A 13118-nucleotide genomic window follows, 5' to 3' on the forward strand; every position below is an offset into this window, starting at 1 on the left:
TTTTCTCAACTCCATTGTAAAGTGTTTTGAAACATTTTGTAATCATTTTTCTGAATTCCTTCTCAGGCATTTCCAAGGCCTGTCCTCTGTACAGAAAGGAGTCCAGGTCTACCTTTAGGTCATTTGTCTCAGACATTTTATCTTGTTTCTGGACATGTGATGATATGGTCATCTGCTTTTGCTTCTTGGACATGATTAGTATTAACTGTGGCCTTAATACTTAATTGAGTATGTGTTTTGATATTTTTTATACTTTCTGCTTGCTTTCCGGGAGATGTGATCAGGATGTGGGCTTCCCTTTTCACTCTTCTTATTGCTTAACTGAGAGTCACTTTCACAGGTGTTGTCTGTTTTCCTGGTATATGGTAATTGGTATTGGATCTTGCCTGTGTTTTGGTGTTTTATAGAGTGAGATTATAGCTGGTCTATATGGCAGCAGTTGCTGACTCTTCTTGTGTAATTTATGGAGACAAACAGTTCTCCAAAGTTCGAAGGGGGAGCATATAGTAGCAAAACAGCACCAGTGAAAAAAACACAAGAGAAAAAAAATAAACTAAAAACAAACAAACAAAAAGCAGCAACAACAAAAACTAAACTGAATACTGCAGGCTATAATCACAGAAAAGGAGAGGAGGGAGAGAAGGAAAAAAAAAAAATCTGTAGGCTAATATGAGTATAAGTTTAAGGTCCTCTCTTCAGCTTCTTGCTTTCAAAGCTGCCTGAGAGATTTCAGGGTGCCAGTGTTTGTTGTTATGCTATACCTCAGGCTTTAAATTAATTTTCGGCCTCTTTTTAAATTCTCTTTCCCTCTCTACAGTCCTGTCCTGCCCTTTCCCGTTTTAAAAAAACAGAAGACAGATAAGCAAAAAGCCTTCAGGGCCTGCTCTTTGGCTGAATATCTGTGTGCATGTGTGGCAGAAGAACCCACCAGTGGTGAGGGTGGGGGGTGTTCACTCGCTCAGGCTCCCCCTCTAGTCACCAGAACGGAGGTGGGCAAACAGTGGGTGTGCTTATAACCAGACACCAAAAAGAAAAAGAAAAAGAAAAAAGAGAAGAAAATCAGAACAAAGCAAAACTGACAAAGTCCACCTTTGCTCCAAGGTTCCTGGGGCATTTTTCCATGGTGTTTCTGTTCCCCCGTTTGTCCTGTCATTTGGTCTCGCCCAATATGTCAGCTCCAGGTCCCCGACCCCAGCCTGGCAGATTCAAAAGTACGCAATTTTTTACTTTAGCTTCAAGTTCCACAATCTGTAGGCTTTCAAACATTCAAATTATTCCTGTCTCTGTGGTTCCAAGTTTTGGAGCTCTGCCCTGGATCTGCTTTGCCTGGTATTCTGTGGTATTGCTCCCTCTCATATTCTTTTAATAATTTCAGTGTCATGCAATGTTTTGCTCTTAGAATCCTTCAATATTGCAAATTGAGGCTTATATTTTTTCTTCAGTTTTTTTCAGCTTGAGAAATTCTGAGTGTGTTCTTCCCTTTTGGTTTCCTAACTCCAGGTCTTTGCACAATTTATCATAATATTTGACCTCAAGCTGCACTTTGAATTTTTATGTTCCGCTCTTTTACCTCCTCATTTCTTCCATTTACTTTAGCATCTCTATGATGGAGAGCAAGTTTCAGAGTCTCTTCTTACATCCATTTTGGTCTTTTCCTTCTTTCTTTTCTTCTTAATGATCTTTTGCTTTCTTCCTGTATGGTGTTCTTGATGCTATCCCACAACTTCTCTGGTCTTCGGTCATTAGTATCTAATTAATCAAATCTATTCATGAGATATTCTCTAACTTCAGGTGAGATATGGTCAAAGGTCATATTTAGCTTTTGTGGATTTATTTTAATTTTCTTCCGCTTCAGCCTGAACTTGCATATAAACAATTGATGATCTGTTCCACAGTCTGAACCCAACCTTGTTTTGGCTGATGTTTTGGTTTTTCCACTGTCTCTTTCCACAGATGTCATCAATTTGATTTCTCTGTATTCCATCTGGTGAGATCCATGTACATGGTCATCTTTTATGTTGTTTAAAAAGGTATTTGCAGTGAGAAGTTATTGGTCTTGCAAGATTCTATCACGCGTTCTCCAGCATCCTTTCTGTCATCAAAGCCATACTTTCCAGCTACTGATCCTTCATCTTTGTTTACAACCTTAGTATTCTAATTGCCAATAATTGTCAATACATCTCGATTTCATGCTTGTTATGCTATACCTCAGGCTCCAATCCAACCTTTGTCCTGTTTTGCCTTTAAACTCTCTTTCCCTTCCTTCAGGCCTATCCTTCTCTTTCCCGTGATAAAAAACAGAACAAAAAGGAAACAGATAATAAAAGTTCAGGGTCTCCGCTTGGGCTGAGTATCTGTGTGCATGCGTGGCAGAAGAACCCACCAGCGGTGAGGGTGGGGGGTGGCCACTCAGCTCAGGCTCTCCCTCTATTCACCAGAATGGAGGTGGGCAAACAGTGAGCGTGCCAGTTACCAGATACCAAAGAAAATCAGAACAAAGCAAAACTGACAAAGTATATTGTCCATCTTTATCCCAAGGTTCCTGTGGTGGTTTTCCGTGGTGTTTTTGCTCCGCCTGTCTCGTCCTGCCGCTTGGTCTCACCCAGGACGTCGGCTCAGGCCTCTGAGCCCGGCCCGGCAGTTTCAAAAGTATGCGATTTTTTACTTCAGCTCCAAACTCCACAAGCTATAAGCCTTCAAACCTTTAAAATATTCCTATCTCTGTGGTTCCGAGTTTTGGAGCTGTGCCCTGGGTCTGCTTTGCCTGGTATTCTGTGTTATTGCTGACGGCGATCTTCACTGCACCTCCACCCTAGCCTCCATCAAGCCCTGCCTCCTTCCATCTCTTTTTGATGCTTCTAGGATCATTCAATATTTTGCCCAGAGAATCCTTCAATACCTCAAGTCGAGGCTTGAATTCTTTCTTCATTTCCCTCAGCTTGAGAAATGCTGAGTGTGTTCTTCCCTTTTTGTTTTCTAACTCCAGGTCTTTGCAAATTTTGTTATAGTTTTCTGTTCACCTCTTGAATCTCCTCACTTCATCTATTTACTTTAGCATCTTTACACCGGAGAGCAAGTTTCAGAGTTTCTTGTGACATCCATTTTGGTCTCTTTCTTCTTTCTTGTCTTCTTACTGACCTTTTGCTTCCTCCTTGTATGATGTCATTCCATAACTCTTCTGGTCTTCAATCTTCAGTGTCTAATGCATTAAATCTGTTCTTCAGATGATCTCTAAATTTAGGTGCGATATATTCAAGGTCATATTTTGTCTCTTGTGGATTTGCTTTTATTTTCTTCAGCTTCATCCTGAATTTGCATATGAACAATTGATGGTGTGTTCCACAGTCTGCCCCTGGCTGTGTTTTGGTTGATGCTATCACTTCCCACAGATGTAGTCAATTTGATTTCTGTGTGTTTCATTTGTTGAGGTCCAAGTGTATAAGATATCTTTATGTTATTTAAAGAGGTATTTGAAATGAAGAAATCAATGGCATTGCAAAATTCTATCATGTGATCTCCAGCATCGTTTCTATCACCAAAGCTGTATTTTCCAGCTACTGATCCTTCCTCTTTGTTTCCAACCTTTGCATTCCAATCGCCAGTAATTATCAATACATCTTGATTGCATGTTTGATAAATTTCAGACTAAAGAAGTTGGTAGAACATTTCAATTTCATCATCACTGGCTTTAGTGGTTGGTGAATAAATTTGAATAGTAGTGTTATTAACTGATCTTCCTTGTAGATTTATGGATATTATCATATCACAGACAGTGTTGTACTTCAAGAGAGATCTTGACACTTCTTTTTGATGATGAATGTGATACCATTCCTCTTCAATTTGTCATTCCCAGCATAATTTCCATGTGTTTGTCAGATTCAAAATGGCCAATGTCCATCCATTCAGCTCACTATTGCCTAGGATATCGATGTTTATGTGTTTCATTTAATTTTTGACAATTTCCAATTTTAGATTCATACTTCATACATTCCATGTTCTGATTATTAATGGATGTTTACAGCTGTTTCTCTTCATTTTGAGTTGTGTCCCACCAGCAAATGAAGGTTCCAGTGGCTTTTCTCCATTGGCGTCATCACAGTCAACTCTGCTTTGAGGAGGCAGCTCTTCCCCAGTCACATTTTGACTGTCTTCCAACCTGAGAGGCTCATCTTCTGGCACTATATCTGACAATATCTTTGTCATGTTTCAATATTCAATAATCTGGTTCTGACAGTGTTCCACTGCTAGTCATAAGGTTTTCAGTGACTAAATATTCAGAAGTAGCCTGTTTCTCCTTTTTCCTAGTCTGTCTTTGTTTGGAAGCTCAGCTGAAACCTGTCCACCATGCGTGACCCTGCTCGTATTTAAAATACCAGTGCCATAACTACTGGAATCACAGCAACACACAAGCCACCAAAGTACGATAAACTGAAAGACTAGTGGAGTTGTTATTGGCCTAGGAAAGACAACTATGTAGGGAGAAAGAGAGATAAAGACAGATATTTTATTGGTTCTGTTTCTCTAGAGAACTCTGATTGATCCAAATCTTGGTACTGAGGGTAGTTCTAGAGGAACAGAACCCGTTGTTGTTGTTGTTTTTACTTGTGATTTGAGTTAAGGTTTAAAGATAAGATTATCACTTTTACATTCAACAAATCATACACTTCGTTTCATCACAATGATTGCAATCTCCTTCATGCAACAACAGTTGTTCTTCTTTCTCCCTGTGGTTACCCATGTACAAATATATTCTTTCAAACACATATCTATGGGATATATATATACTGTTGTTAAGTGCCATCTAATCAGTTCCAACCCATAATGACCCTGTATAGGGTTTCTAGAGTGGCTGGTGGGTTTGAACTGCCATCTTGTGGTTCAAACTGACCTTGCAGTCTAGCACATTATCCTGTAGCATCACACCAGGACTCTCTCTATATATATCACTACTTATCTTTGCTCTTTTTACACCCTAAAACTCAGAGGGATGGGCAGTGGGGCCCCTAGGCTTAGCAGTTATGTTGGAGGAGGGGCCCTGACACCCTCTAAGGCAGGGCACTGAAAGAAGGCACTGGTGAGGGGGCTTCAAGCCCCTCCCTTATTTCTTCATATAAATTGGGGACAAGGGGAAACTCTGTGGAGGGAGGGAAGGAATCCATCCTTTACAACCTGTAGGTAGAGAAAAAGGTGAGTAGGGGGCCTGATGCTGAGAACTAAGAGAAAAAAACTATCAGGTACTAGGATTTGCCCTTATCCCCTTCCCCAACCTGTGCAGCTAGGGTGGTCTGGGGACACCGAAGGCCCATGCTTTCCCTCATCCAAGCCTCCATCTCTTCTGCCTTCTAACTGGTACAAAGTTGATAATCGCCACTCTGGGTGATGCAGCAGACCCAGGGCAGGGCCTGGTAACCACTTTTCTCAATGATCTTCATATATCGGACCTGGATCCCAGAGATGGTGAAATAGGTGATCTTAAACTTAACCCTAGTGAAGGGACGGCCCTCCACTTCCTCCTTCTCCATGCTGGGAGGGCCAAAGTGGACATGCATCAGGTGCTCTTTGCCCTCAAGGAAGGAATTAATACTCCAAATGACAACATTCCTCTCCAGGACGTACTTGGCGCTGCCCACACTGGTCTTGAAGCGTGGGGAGTCAGCATCGCTGGTGACAGGAACAGAGATTTCCACACTGTTGGGCACAGACTGGTTCTTGAACTGCCCCTTGGCCTTGACCATGATCTACACGTGGCTATGGTAAAACTTCTCAATGACGACTGGATCCAGATCAGCGATTTGACCTGTGTGCTGAGGTGGTAGGACATGAACTCAAAGTCACCATTGGGCAGGATGAAGGAGATGGTGCAGTAGTTGTCAAAGTGTGAAAGTCACTTGACATCCTCCAGCTCCACAGATTTGTTCTTGTTGCCTGAAAGGCCTGTGAGTTCAAAGAGCATGCAGTTGTTGAGGCTGAGCCGCAGCTTTGGCATTCCCGACAGAAACACCTTGAGTTTGATGGCGCCCACAATCTCGCTCAGCAGGACACTGCCATTGGTGTTGACCAACAAGTTGACAGTCTCTATGACATCAATAAAGACTTCATTCTTCTTGTATTTGAGGCCCTCCGAGCACCAGGACACTGCATTAGTGAAAGTGGGTGGCACTCAAGACTTGCCTGTCTACAGCTTGTTGCCCTGCTGGGTGATGTACTACTGCAGGATCTTGCTGTCGGTGGTCTGGGGGGAGCCGAAGTCCATGAGCTCATCCAGAAGCTCAAAGATGATGACAAAGTTGTCTTGCATGCTCTCTTCCTCCAGCTACTTGAAGTATCCTGAAAACACCTCCACCGTCTTGTAGAGGAAGGAGTACACCAAGGAGGCATTAGAGTTCTTCAGCGTGGTGGCTACCAAGTATAGGTTGCTACCAAGTATAGGTTGCTGTGCTTGATCCATAGGAAGTGGACTCGGCCGTGGTTCAGCAGTGGGGACAGGGCCCCCTCCTCCTCCCGCTGCATGAGTAATGGCATGAAGTACTTGATCTCACTCATGGCCACATTGCCTTTGTAGCTGTGGATGATTAGGGGCTTGCCCTTAATGTCCAGGATGAAGATGGCCGAGGCAACATGGTGGCGGCTGGGAGACCTGGGAGGTGGAGCGGGAGCACCAGGAGGCAAAGGGGGGTGCCACTTCTTTCTTCCTGCAGAAGCCTATTTAGCTCTTGTATATCTCTGCATATCTTCACCTATCTTTATCATTTTTCTGCCATCCCCGCTCTGGTAGCATAGTGGTTATGAATCGGGCTGTGAACCTCAAGGTCAGCAGTTTGATGCAGAGAGCAGCTTGGCTTCTGCTGTTTGACACGGTCCCAGCGGAAAGAGAGACATCATGCAAAGCAGATGACTCTCAAAAAGCTGGTCTCTATCTTCCCTTCAAGTTAACTCTGAATTCACTTGTAAAAATATATAATATTGCCATATTCACAGCTTTTACTGTGAGCTCTACAAACCTTGGGAAAAAACAATTATCTCAGCTTCAGTAGCCTGAGTTCAAAGAGAGTTGTATAAGCAACCCCCTTCACAAAAAACCTAAGTACAAAGTAACTGCATTTGTGAGACCACAAAAGCAGATAGCAAACTAAAGTCAAGCTGACCTACCCCTATAGACCTCACTACAATCAGTCACCAGCCAAAATTCACAAACCCCTACATACAAGCATAAATAGGCAGAAAATAATGAACATAAGTGAAAGGTAGTTTTAACTTGATAATCTACATTTCCTGCAGCAATTAGCCAGGTTGGGCTTTATGCCACATAACTTCAAAAGAAAGAAACATAAAAACACTGTTATCAAGCAATTTAATGAATACTTTAGAAAAATAAATCAGAAGATGTTAGTAATACTTTTACTATGAAAATAATAGTACATTATGTAGGATAAAAGATTGATAATTAGTTAGTAGAAATAATAAGGTAGTGCAAGCATTGATGACTAATAGAAACTTACGTTACTAAGAAAATGTAATCAGGGGTCTGATAAGTAGAAATGATTTGTGTAAAGTTTGACTTAATCTTTTAGTGAAAACAAGAAGAAACAATTTATCACATCCTGGGAAAGGAGATGAAAGTCAGTTTGAACATCACAGAAATATTTTTGTCAAAGTTGTCTAATGACCAGGTGTAAGAATGTTGTGATAAACTGTGTAATAATTCAAGGAAATATCAAAGTATCAATTCATTATGTATTGTGTGATTTTAAGTATAAAAATAAAGACTTGCTGAGCCGGGCCAGAAGAAGAAGGAGAGAGAAAAAGACAGAGAAAGGGATCCCCATCAGCCAACTAAGCAGAGGCTCTCGATTGCTTTCATTTTTGCCGACTCCATGTCTCCTCTCATGTCCCATGACCCCGTGAGAGCTGGACTCCTGCAGTTTGACACTACCAGCTGTTCTGCAGGAAAAAGATGAGGCTTTCTGCTCCCTTAAAGATTTACAGCCTCGGAAACCCTGGTCAGGGTCACTATGAGTCAGAACCGACTCCACGGCACATAACAACAACATTACCTGAGTTAGAACTGCAAGGTCAGCTGTTCAAGCTCACCAGCAGCTCCTCAGGAATCCTATACAGGGTCGCTATGACTCTCTGACAGTGAATTACTCTCCCTTTCCACCGACCCATGGTAACCATCAAAGACTCTTTCTTTTACTATGAAAACCTTTTTTAAAAATTTTTACAATAGTTGTCTCATACAATAGTTGTCCTTTTGTGATTGACTAATTTCACTCAGCATAGTGTCCTCCAGGCTCATCCAAGTTAGGAGGTGTTTCACAGATGCATCATTATTCATCGAGGTTGCATAATATTCCATTGTGTGTATGTACCAAAATTTATCCACTCTTCCATTGTTGGGAATTTAGACTGTCTCCATATTTTTGCTATTATCAATAGTAATACAATAAACATGGGTAAGCATATATCTATTTGTGTCACAACTCCTGTTTCTCTAGACTATATACCAACTAGAAGGATTGTTGGGTCATATGGTATTTCTATTTCCAACTTTCTGATGAAGCACCACACTGTTTTTCACAGTGGTTGAACCATTTTATAGCCCCACCAGCAGTGTAGGAAGCATTTTATAGCCCCACCAGTCTTTCCACACCCTCCTCAGCATTTGTTGATTTCTGTTTTCTGAACTTTGCTATTAATGCTGGTGTGAAATGATACCACATTGTTGTTTTGATTTGCATCTTTCTAATGGCGTGGCACTGTGGTTTAATGTGCTGGACTGCACATTAATGTGCTGGACTGCGCAAAGTTGGTTTGAACTGCAAGGTTGGAGGTTCAAGTTCACCAGCTGCTCCTCAGAAACCCTATACAGGGTTGTCATGGGCCGAAACCGACTCAACAGCACTTAACAACAACAATAATGGATAATGGGAGTGAACATGTCTTCATATGCTTGTTGGTTGTCTGAATGTCTTCTTTGGTGATGTGTCTGTTCATATCCTCTGCCCATTTCTTTTGCAGGTACATTAGAACAACCAGCATTATTTATTGAAGGCTGATTACCAATCATGCAGTCTACCAAAGAGAAATTACAACTTTAAGAGACAAGGTGAGAGACTTTTGGTCTCCTAGGTACATGTGTCCCAGGAAATGAATCTTAAATGGTTGGAAGGTGTGGCCCAGTCTTATTATATAACCTCATTCTGGCTGCAGAGAAAACTTCTGGAAGGTTCATCAGGAAGGTCTGTTAACCACAATCCCAGTTGTGTTTGGGAGTCCCACCATTGTCTTTTTTTCCCCAAGATTTTATTGTGAATTAAGTGATAGTTTACATGGGAGAACATTAGTTTTACATTCATCCTATCATATTTCATTTCACTGCAATGATTACAGTCCCCTCCAAGCATCATCAAACAACCAAAGGGCACACTCCACAAGCCTGCCCCCCCCCCCCCCCCAGCCGGCCATCAGCGGGTCCTGCACTCCGCTCTTCTTTGATGGTCTGAGGGACCTCTGCTCTTGCACTGCAAAATCAACTACTCCCCTAATTGTGTTACAAAATGTCTACATTTACATTTTCAACACTCACAATCAGTTCTGATGGCAATTATTCACTATTGAACCACAAGAGTCTTATCCCCATCTCCTTTCATCAGCTCCATCCAGGCAGGTTGGAAACCACTCAGTGGAGGCTCCCTCCTGAAAGCTTGTAAGCCAGTCACTTATTCCCTTTGTGTGCCCCCCTCGCCCCCATTTTGGGTAGCCAATGCCTAAGTTGCCCATCCCTGTCAAACCTGTGTACTGAGAAAGAGGGAATGATCCTCACTGTAAAGATTTGTTCCCACTTTTGATCTACTACAGCCATAAGTATAGGTCAAGTTCATCAAATTGTAGCAGAATACTCTTTTTTTCTTTTTCTTTCTTCTTCTAGTCGAGATCTGATCATTCAGCCATTGAAGCCAGGTCAAGTGGGTACTATATTCAAGTATGGGTATTCTTGTGTATCTCCCTTCACTTCATATCAGCTGGACGCTTCACTCTCCAATCTAGTCCTCTGTGGCCATGTTCCTGTCCCTGGCCCCAGGAGTCCCCAGGTCTTGCTATACTGCTGGCCAGCCAGGTCTCAACCTGGGTTGACAGAAGACTATTGAACATGGTCAGACACAGATCACAACTTCATTGCTGCTTTTCCCCTACTTCCTACTTCCCCTTATGGGTGACGAACATGGTCACCAGCAAGACCACATGCCTACTCGTATATTTCCCTTGGAAGGGGGTTTGCCCTGAGGGGACCTGACCACTTGCCTTGTTGGCTCCAGGGTGAACAACTTGTTTGTTCTTGTAGTAGTCAATCAGACTGCCTTTATTGTTTTTGATTTTTCCTTCTGGTCTTTCTTTCAAGAATAACTTCTGGTTTATATTGTTTTACACAACCTACAGAGGAAGCGGCCATCTCAACTGGCATCATGGCTGTCCTCAGAGGACAATAAATGCTGGCAAGGATGTGGAGAGACTAGGATGCTCCTGCATTGCTGTTGGGATTGCAAAATGGTCCAGTCTCTCTGGAAAGCAATATGGTGTTTCCTCAGAAAGTTGGAAATAGAAATACCTTATGATCCAGCAATTCCTCTACCTGGTATTTACCCACAAGAAATACGAGCCATAACATGAGTAGATATATGCACAACAATGTTCATAGCAGCACTATTGACAACAGGATAAAGATAGAAACAGCCTAAGTGCCCATCAACTGAATAATGGATAAATAAACTGTGGTACATACACACAATGGAATATTATGCTACCTTGAAGAATAGCAAGGAAGATACAACACACCGCATAACATGGATGAATCTTGAGGACATTATATTGAGTGAAATAGTCACAAAAGGAGAAATACTGCATAGACCCACTATTGTAAAAGACTAAGAAAAATAACCCATACTAAAGGGTGTGTGTGTGCGGAATTCTTTGCTGGTTAACGGGTTGTGGAGGGTGGGGTGATGGGAGGGAGGGGAAGGTGGAGCACAGGGTAAGGAATAGACACAGGATAGTTTGGGTTCTGGGGAGGGGGCAATCCACAAGAAGGGGGAGGGGAATGTAAGAGCAAGGCGGATGGGAAAACAAATAGGCAGGTTTGCATGGGGTAAGTGGGATAGAGTAAATAATGTATGCACAACTTTGGAACAACAGGGCTCTGATATACAGGGATTGAGAGCAAAAGGGAGGAAATAACGTTAAGATGCTTGCCTGTCTTTTGAATCTTGGTTTCATTGGCATATCATTATAAAATCGACACGGGAGGGGGAGAGAAAGGAATAGCATGAAATATCACCATAGAAAGCTTGTAAGTCCTTCTTCTGCCTATAACTGATTGGAATAACTAAAATGGGGCTACAACGTACCCAGTGAAGGAGGCTTCCTGCAGAGTCTCTGCATTACGTAAGACCATAGGTGGAATACTGAACAGCATCCAGAATCTTCAGAGGTGGGAAATTTCCACTTGAAAGGATAGGCAGACCAACCTGGAGTGGCTAGAAGAACAGAAGATATTTTTTGAAAGAAAGACCCACAGGAAAAATACAAAGCAATAAAGGCCGTCTGACTGACTACTACAACAAGAACAAGCAAGTTGCTCACCCAGCAGACATCAAGGCAAGTGGTCAGGTCCCCTCAGGGCAAACCCCCTTCCAAGACTAAGACTCAATGGGAATACACAAACAGACATGCGCTCTGACTGGTGACCATGTTGGTCACCAATAAGGGGAAGTGAGGGAAAAACAGCAATGAAGCTGAGAGCTAATCCCTACCACAATCAATAGACTCCTATGAACCCAGTGGAGACCTGGTTGGCCAGCAGTATGGCAAGACCTGGGGACTCCTGGGCCCAAAGCCAGTGACAAAGCCACAGAGGACTAGAGTGCTGATAAGAAGAGAGGGCATATGCATAAGAACACCCACACTTGCAGGTAATACCCACTTGACCTGGCTTCAATGACTGGATGATCAGAACTCAAATAGAAGAAGAAAAAAGAGGAACAAAAGAGTAATCTGATACAATTTGATGAACTTGACCTACATCTATGGATGCAGTAGCTCAAAAGAGGGAACAAATCTTTACAGTGAGGATCATTCCCACCCCCTCAATACACAGGGTAGACAGGGATGGGCAACTTAGACATTGGCTACCCAAAATGGGGGTGGGGGGCTACAAAGGCAAGAAGTGACTGGCTTACAAGCTTTTAAGAGGGAGCCTAGATCCAGAGGGTGTGAAGGAAGGTAGAATATCCACTGAGGAGTATCCAATCTGTCTGGGTGGGGCTGATGAAAGGAGATGTGGATAGCACTCATGTGGCACAATAGTGAATAATTGTTATCAGGACTAACTATGAGGGTTGGAAATGTGAAGATGGACATTTTGTAGCAAAAGGAGGGGTGGTCCTTGGGACCATCAAGGGAGAAGAGCAGAGTGTGGGACCCTACCCAGAGAAACAGTGACACCGGATATGGAGCCAGAGACGATAACATGGAGAGATAGAGCAGCTGGGGACTTTAGATCCAGAGAGGGAGGGGGGATGTGTGCTGATGACCAGGGGGCAGACTTGCAGGGTGTACCCTTTGGTTGGTTGATAAAGCATGGAGGGGATTGTAACCATGGCAATGAAGCGATATACAAAAGGATGAATATAAAGCTAATGTTCTCCCATGTAAACTATCACATAATTCACAATAAATCATTTAAAAAACAAAACAAAATATACCAATTAAAAACAAAACAAGAGTGGCTGGTGAGTTCCAACCACCAACCTTCAGTTAGCAACCCATCACACCACCATGGCTTCTTTGGTAAAATAGAGGATTAGAAAGGAGGGATGGACTGACACAATAGCCACAATAATGGATGCAAACATACTAACAATCATGAAAATGGCAGAGGACCAGGCAACATTTTATTCTCTTATACATAAGGTTAAGGAACTCTGGTAGCATAGTGGTTATGAATCGGGCTGTAAACCTCAGGGTCAGCAGTTCGAAACTACCAGCTGTTCCGCGGGAGAAAGATGAAGCTTTCTGCTCCCGTAAAGATTTACAGCCTCAGAAACCCTTTACAGGGTCAC

General features: G+C 42.6%; 2 pseudogenes; one reads left to right on the forward strand and one right to left on the reverse strand.

The window, feature by feature from the left end:
- Positions 1 to 2291, forward strand: part of LOC102825072 — a 94720-nt pseudogene extending 92429 nt beyond the window's left edge.
- A 3051-nt stretch (positions 2292 to 5342) lies between these two features.
- LOC102825460 overlaps positions 5343 to 13118 on the reverse strand; it is a 56762-nt pseudogene continuing 48986 nt past the window's right edge.

This window comes from Chrysochloris asiatica, unplaced genomic scaffold (assembly GCF_000296735.1).
Source record: "Chrysochloris asiatica unplaced genomic scaffold, ChrAsi1.0 scaffold00315, whole genome shotgun sequence".
NCBI classification, from domain to species: Eukaryota; Metazoa; Chordata; class Mammalia; order Afrosoricida; family Chrysochloridae; genus Chrysochloris; species Chrysochloris asiatica.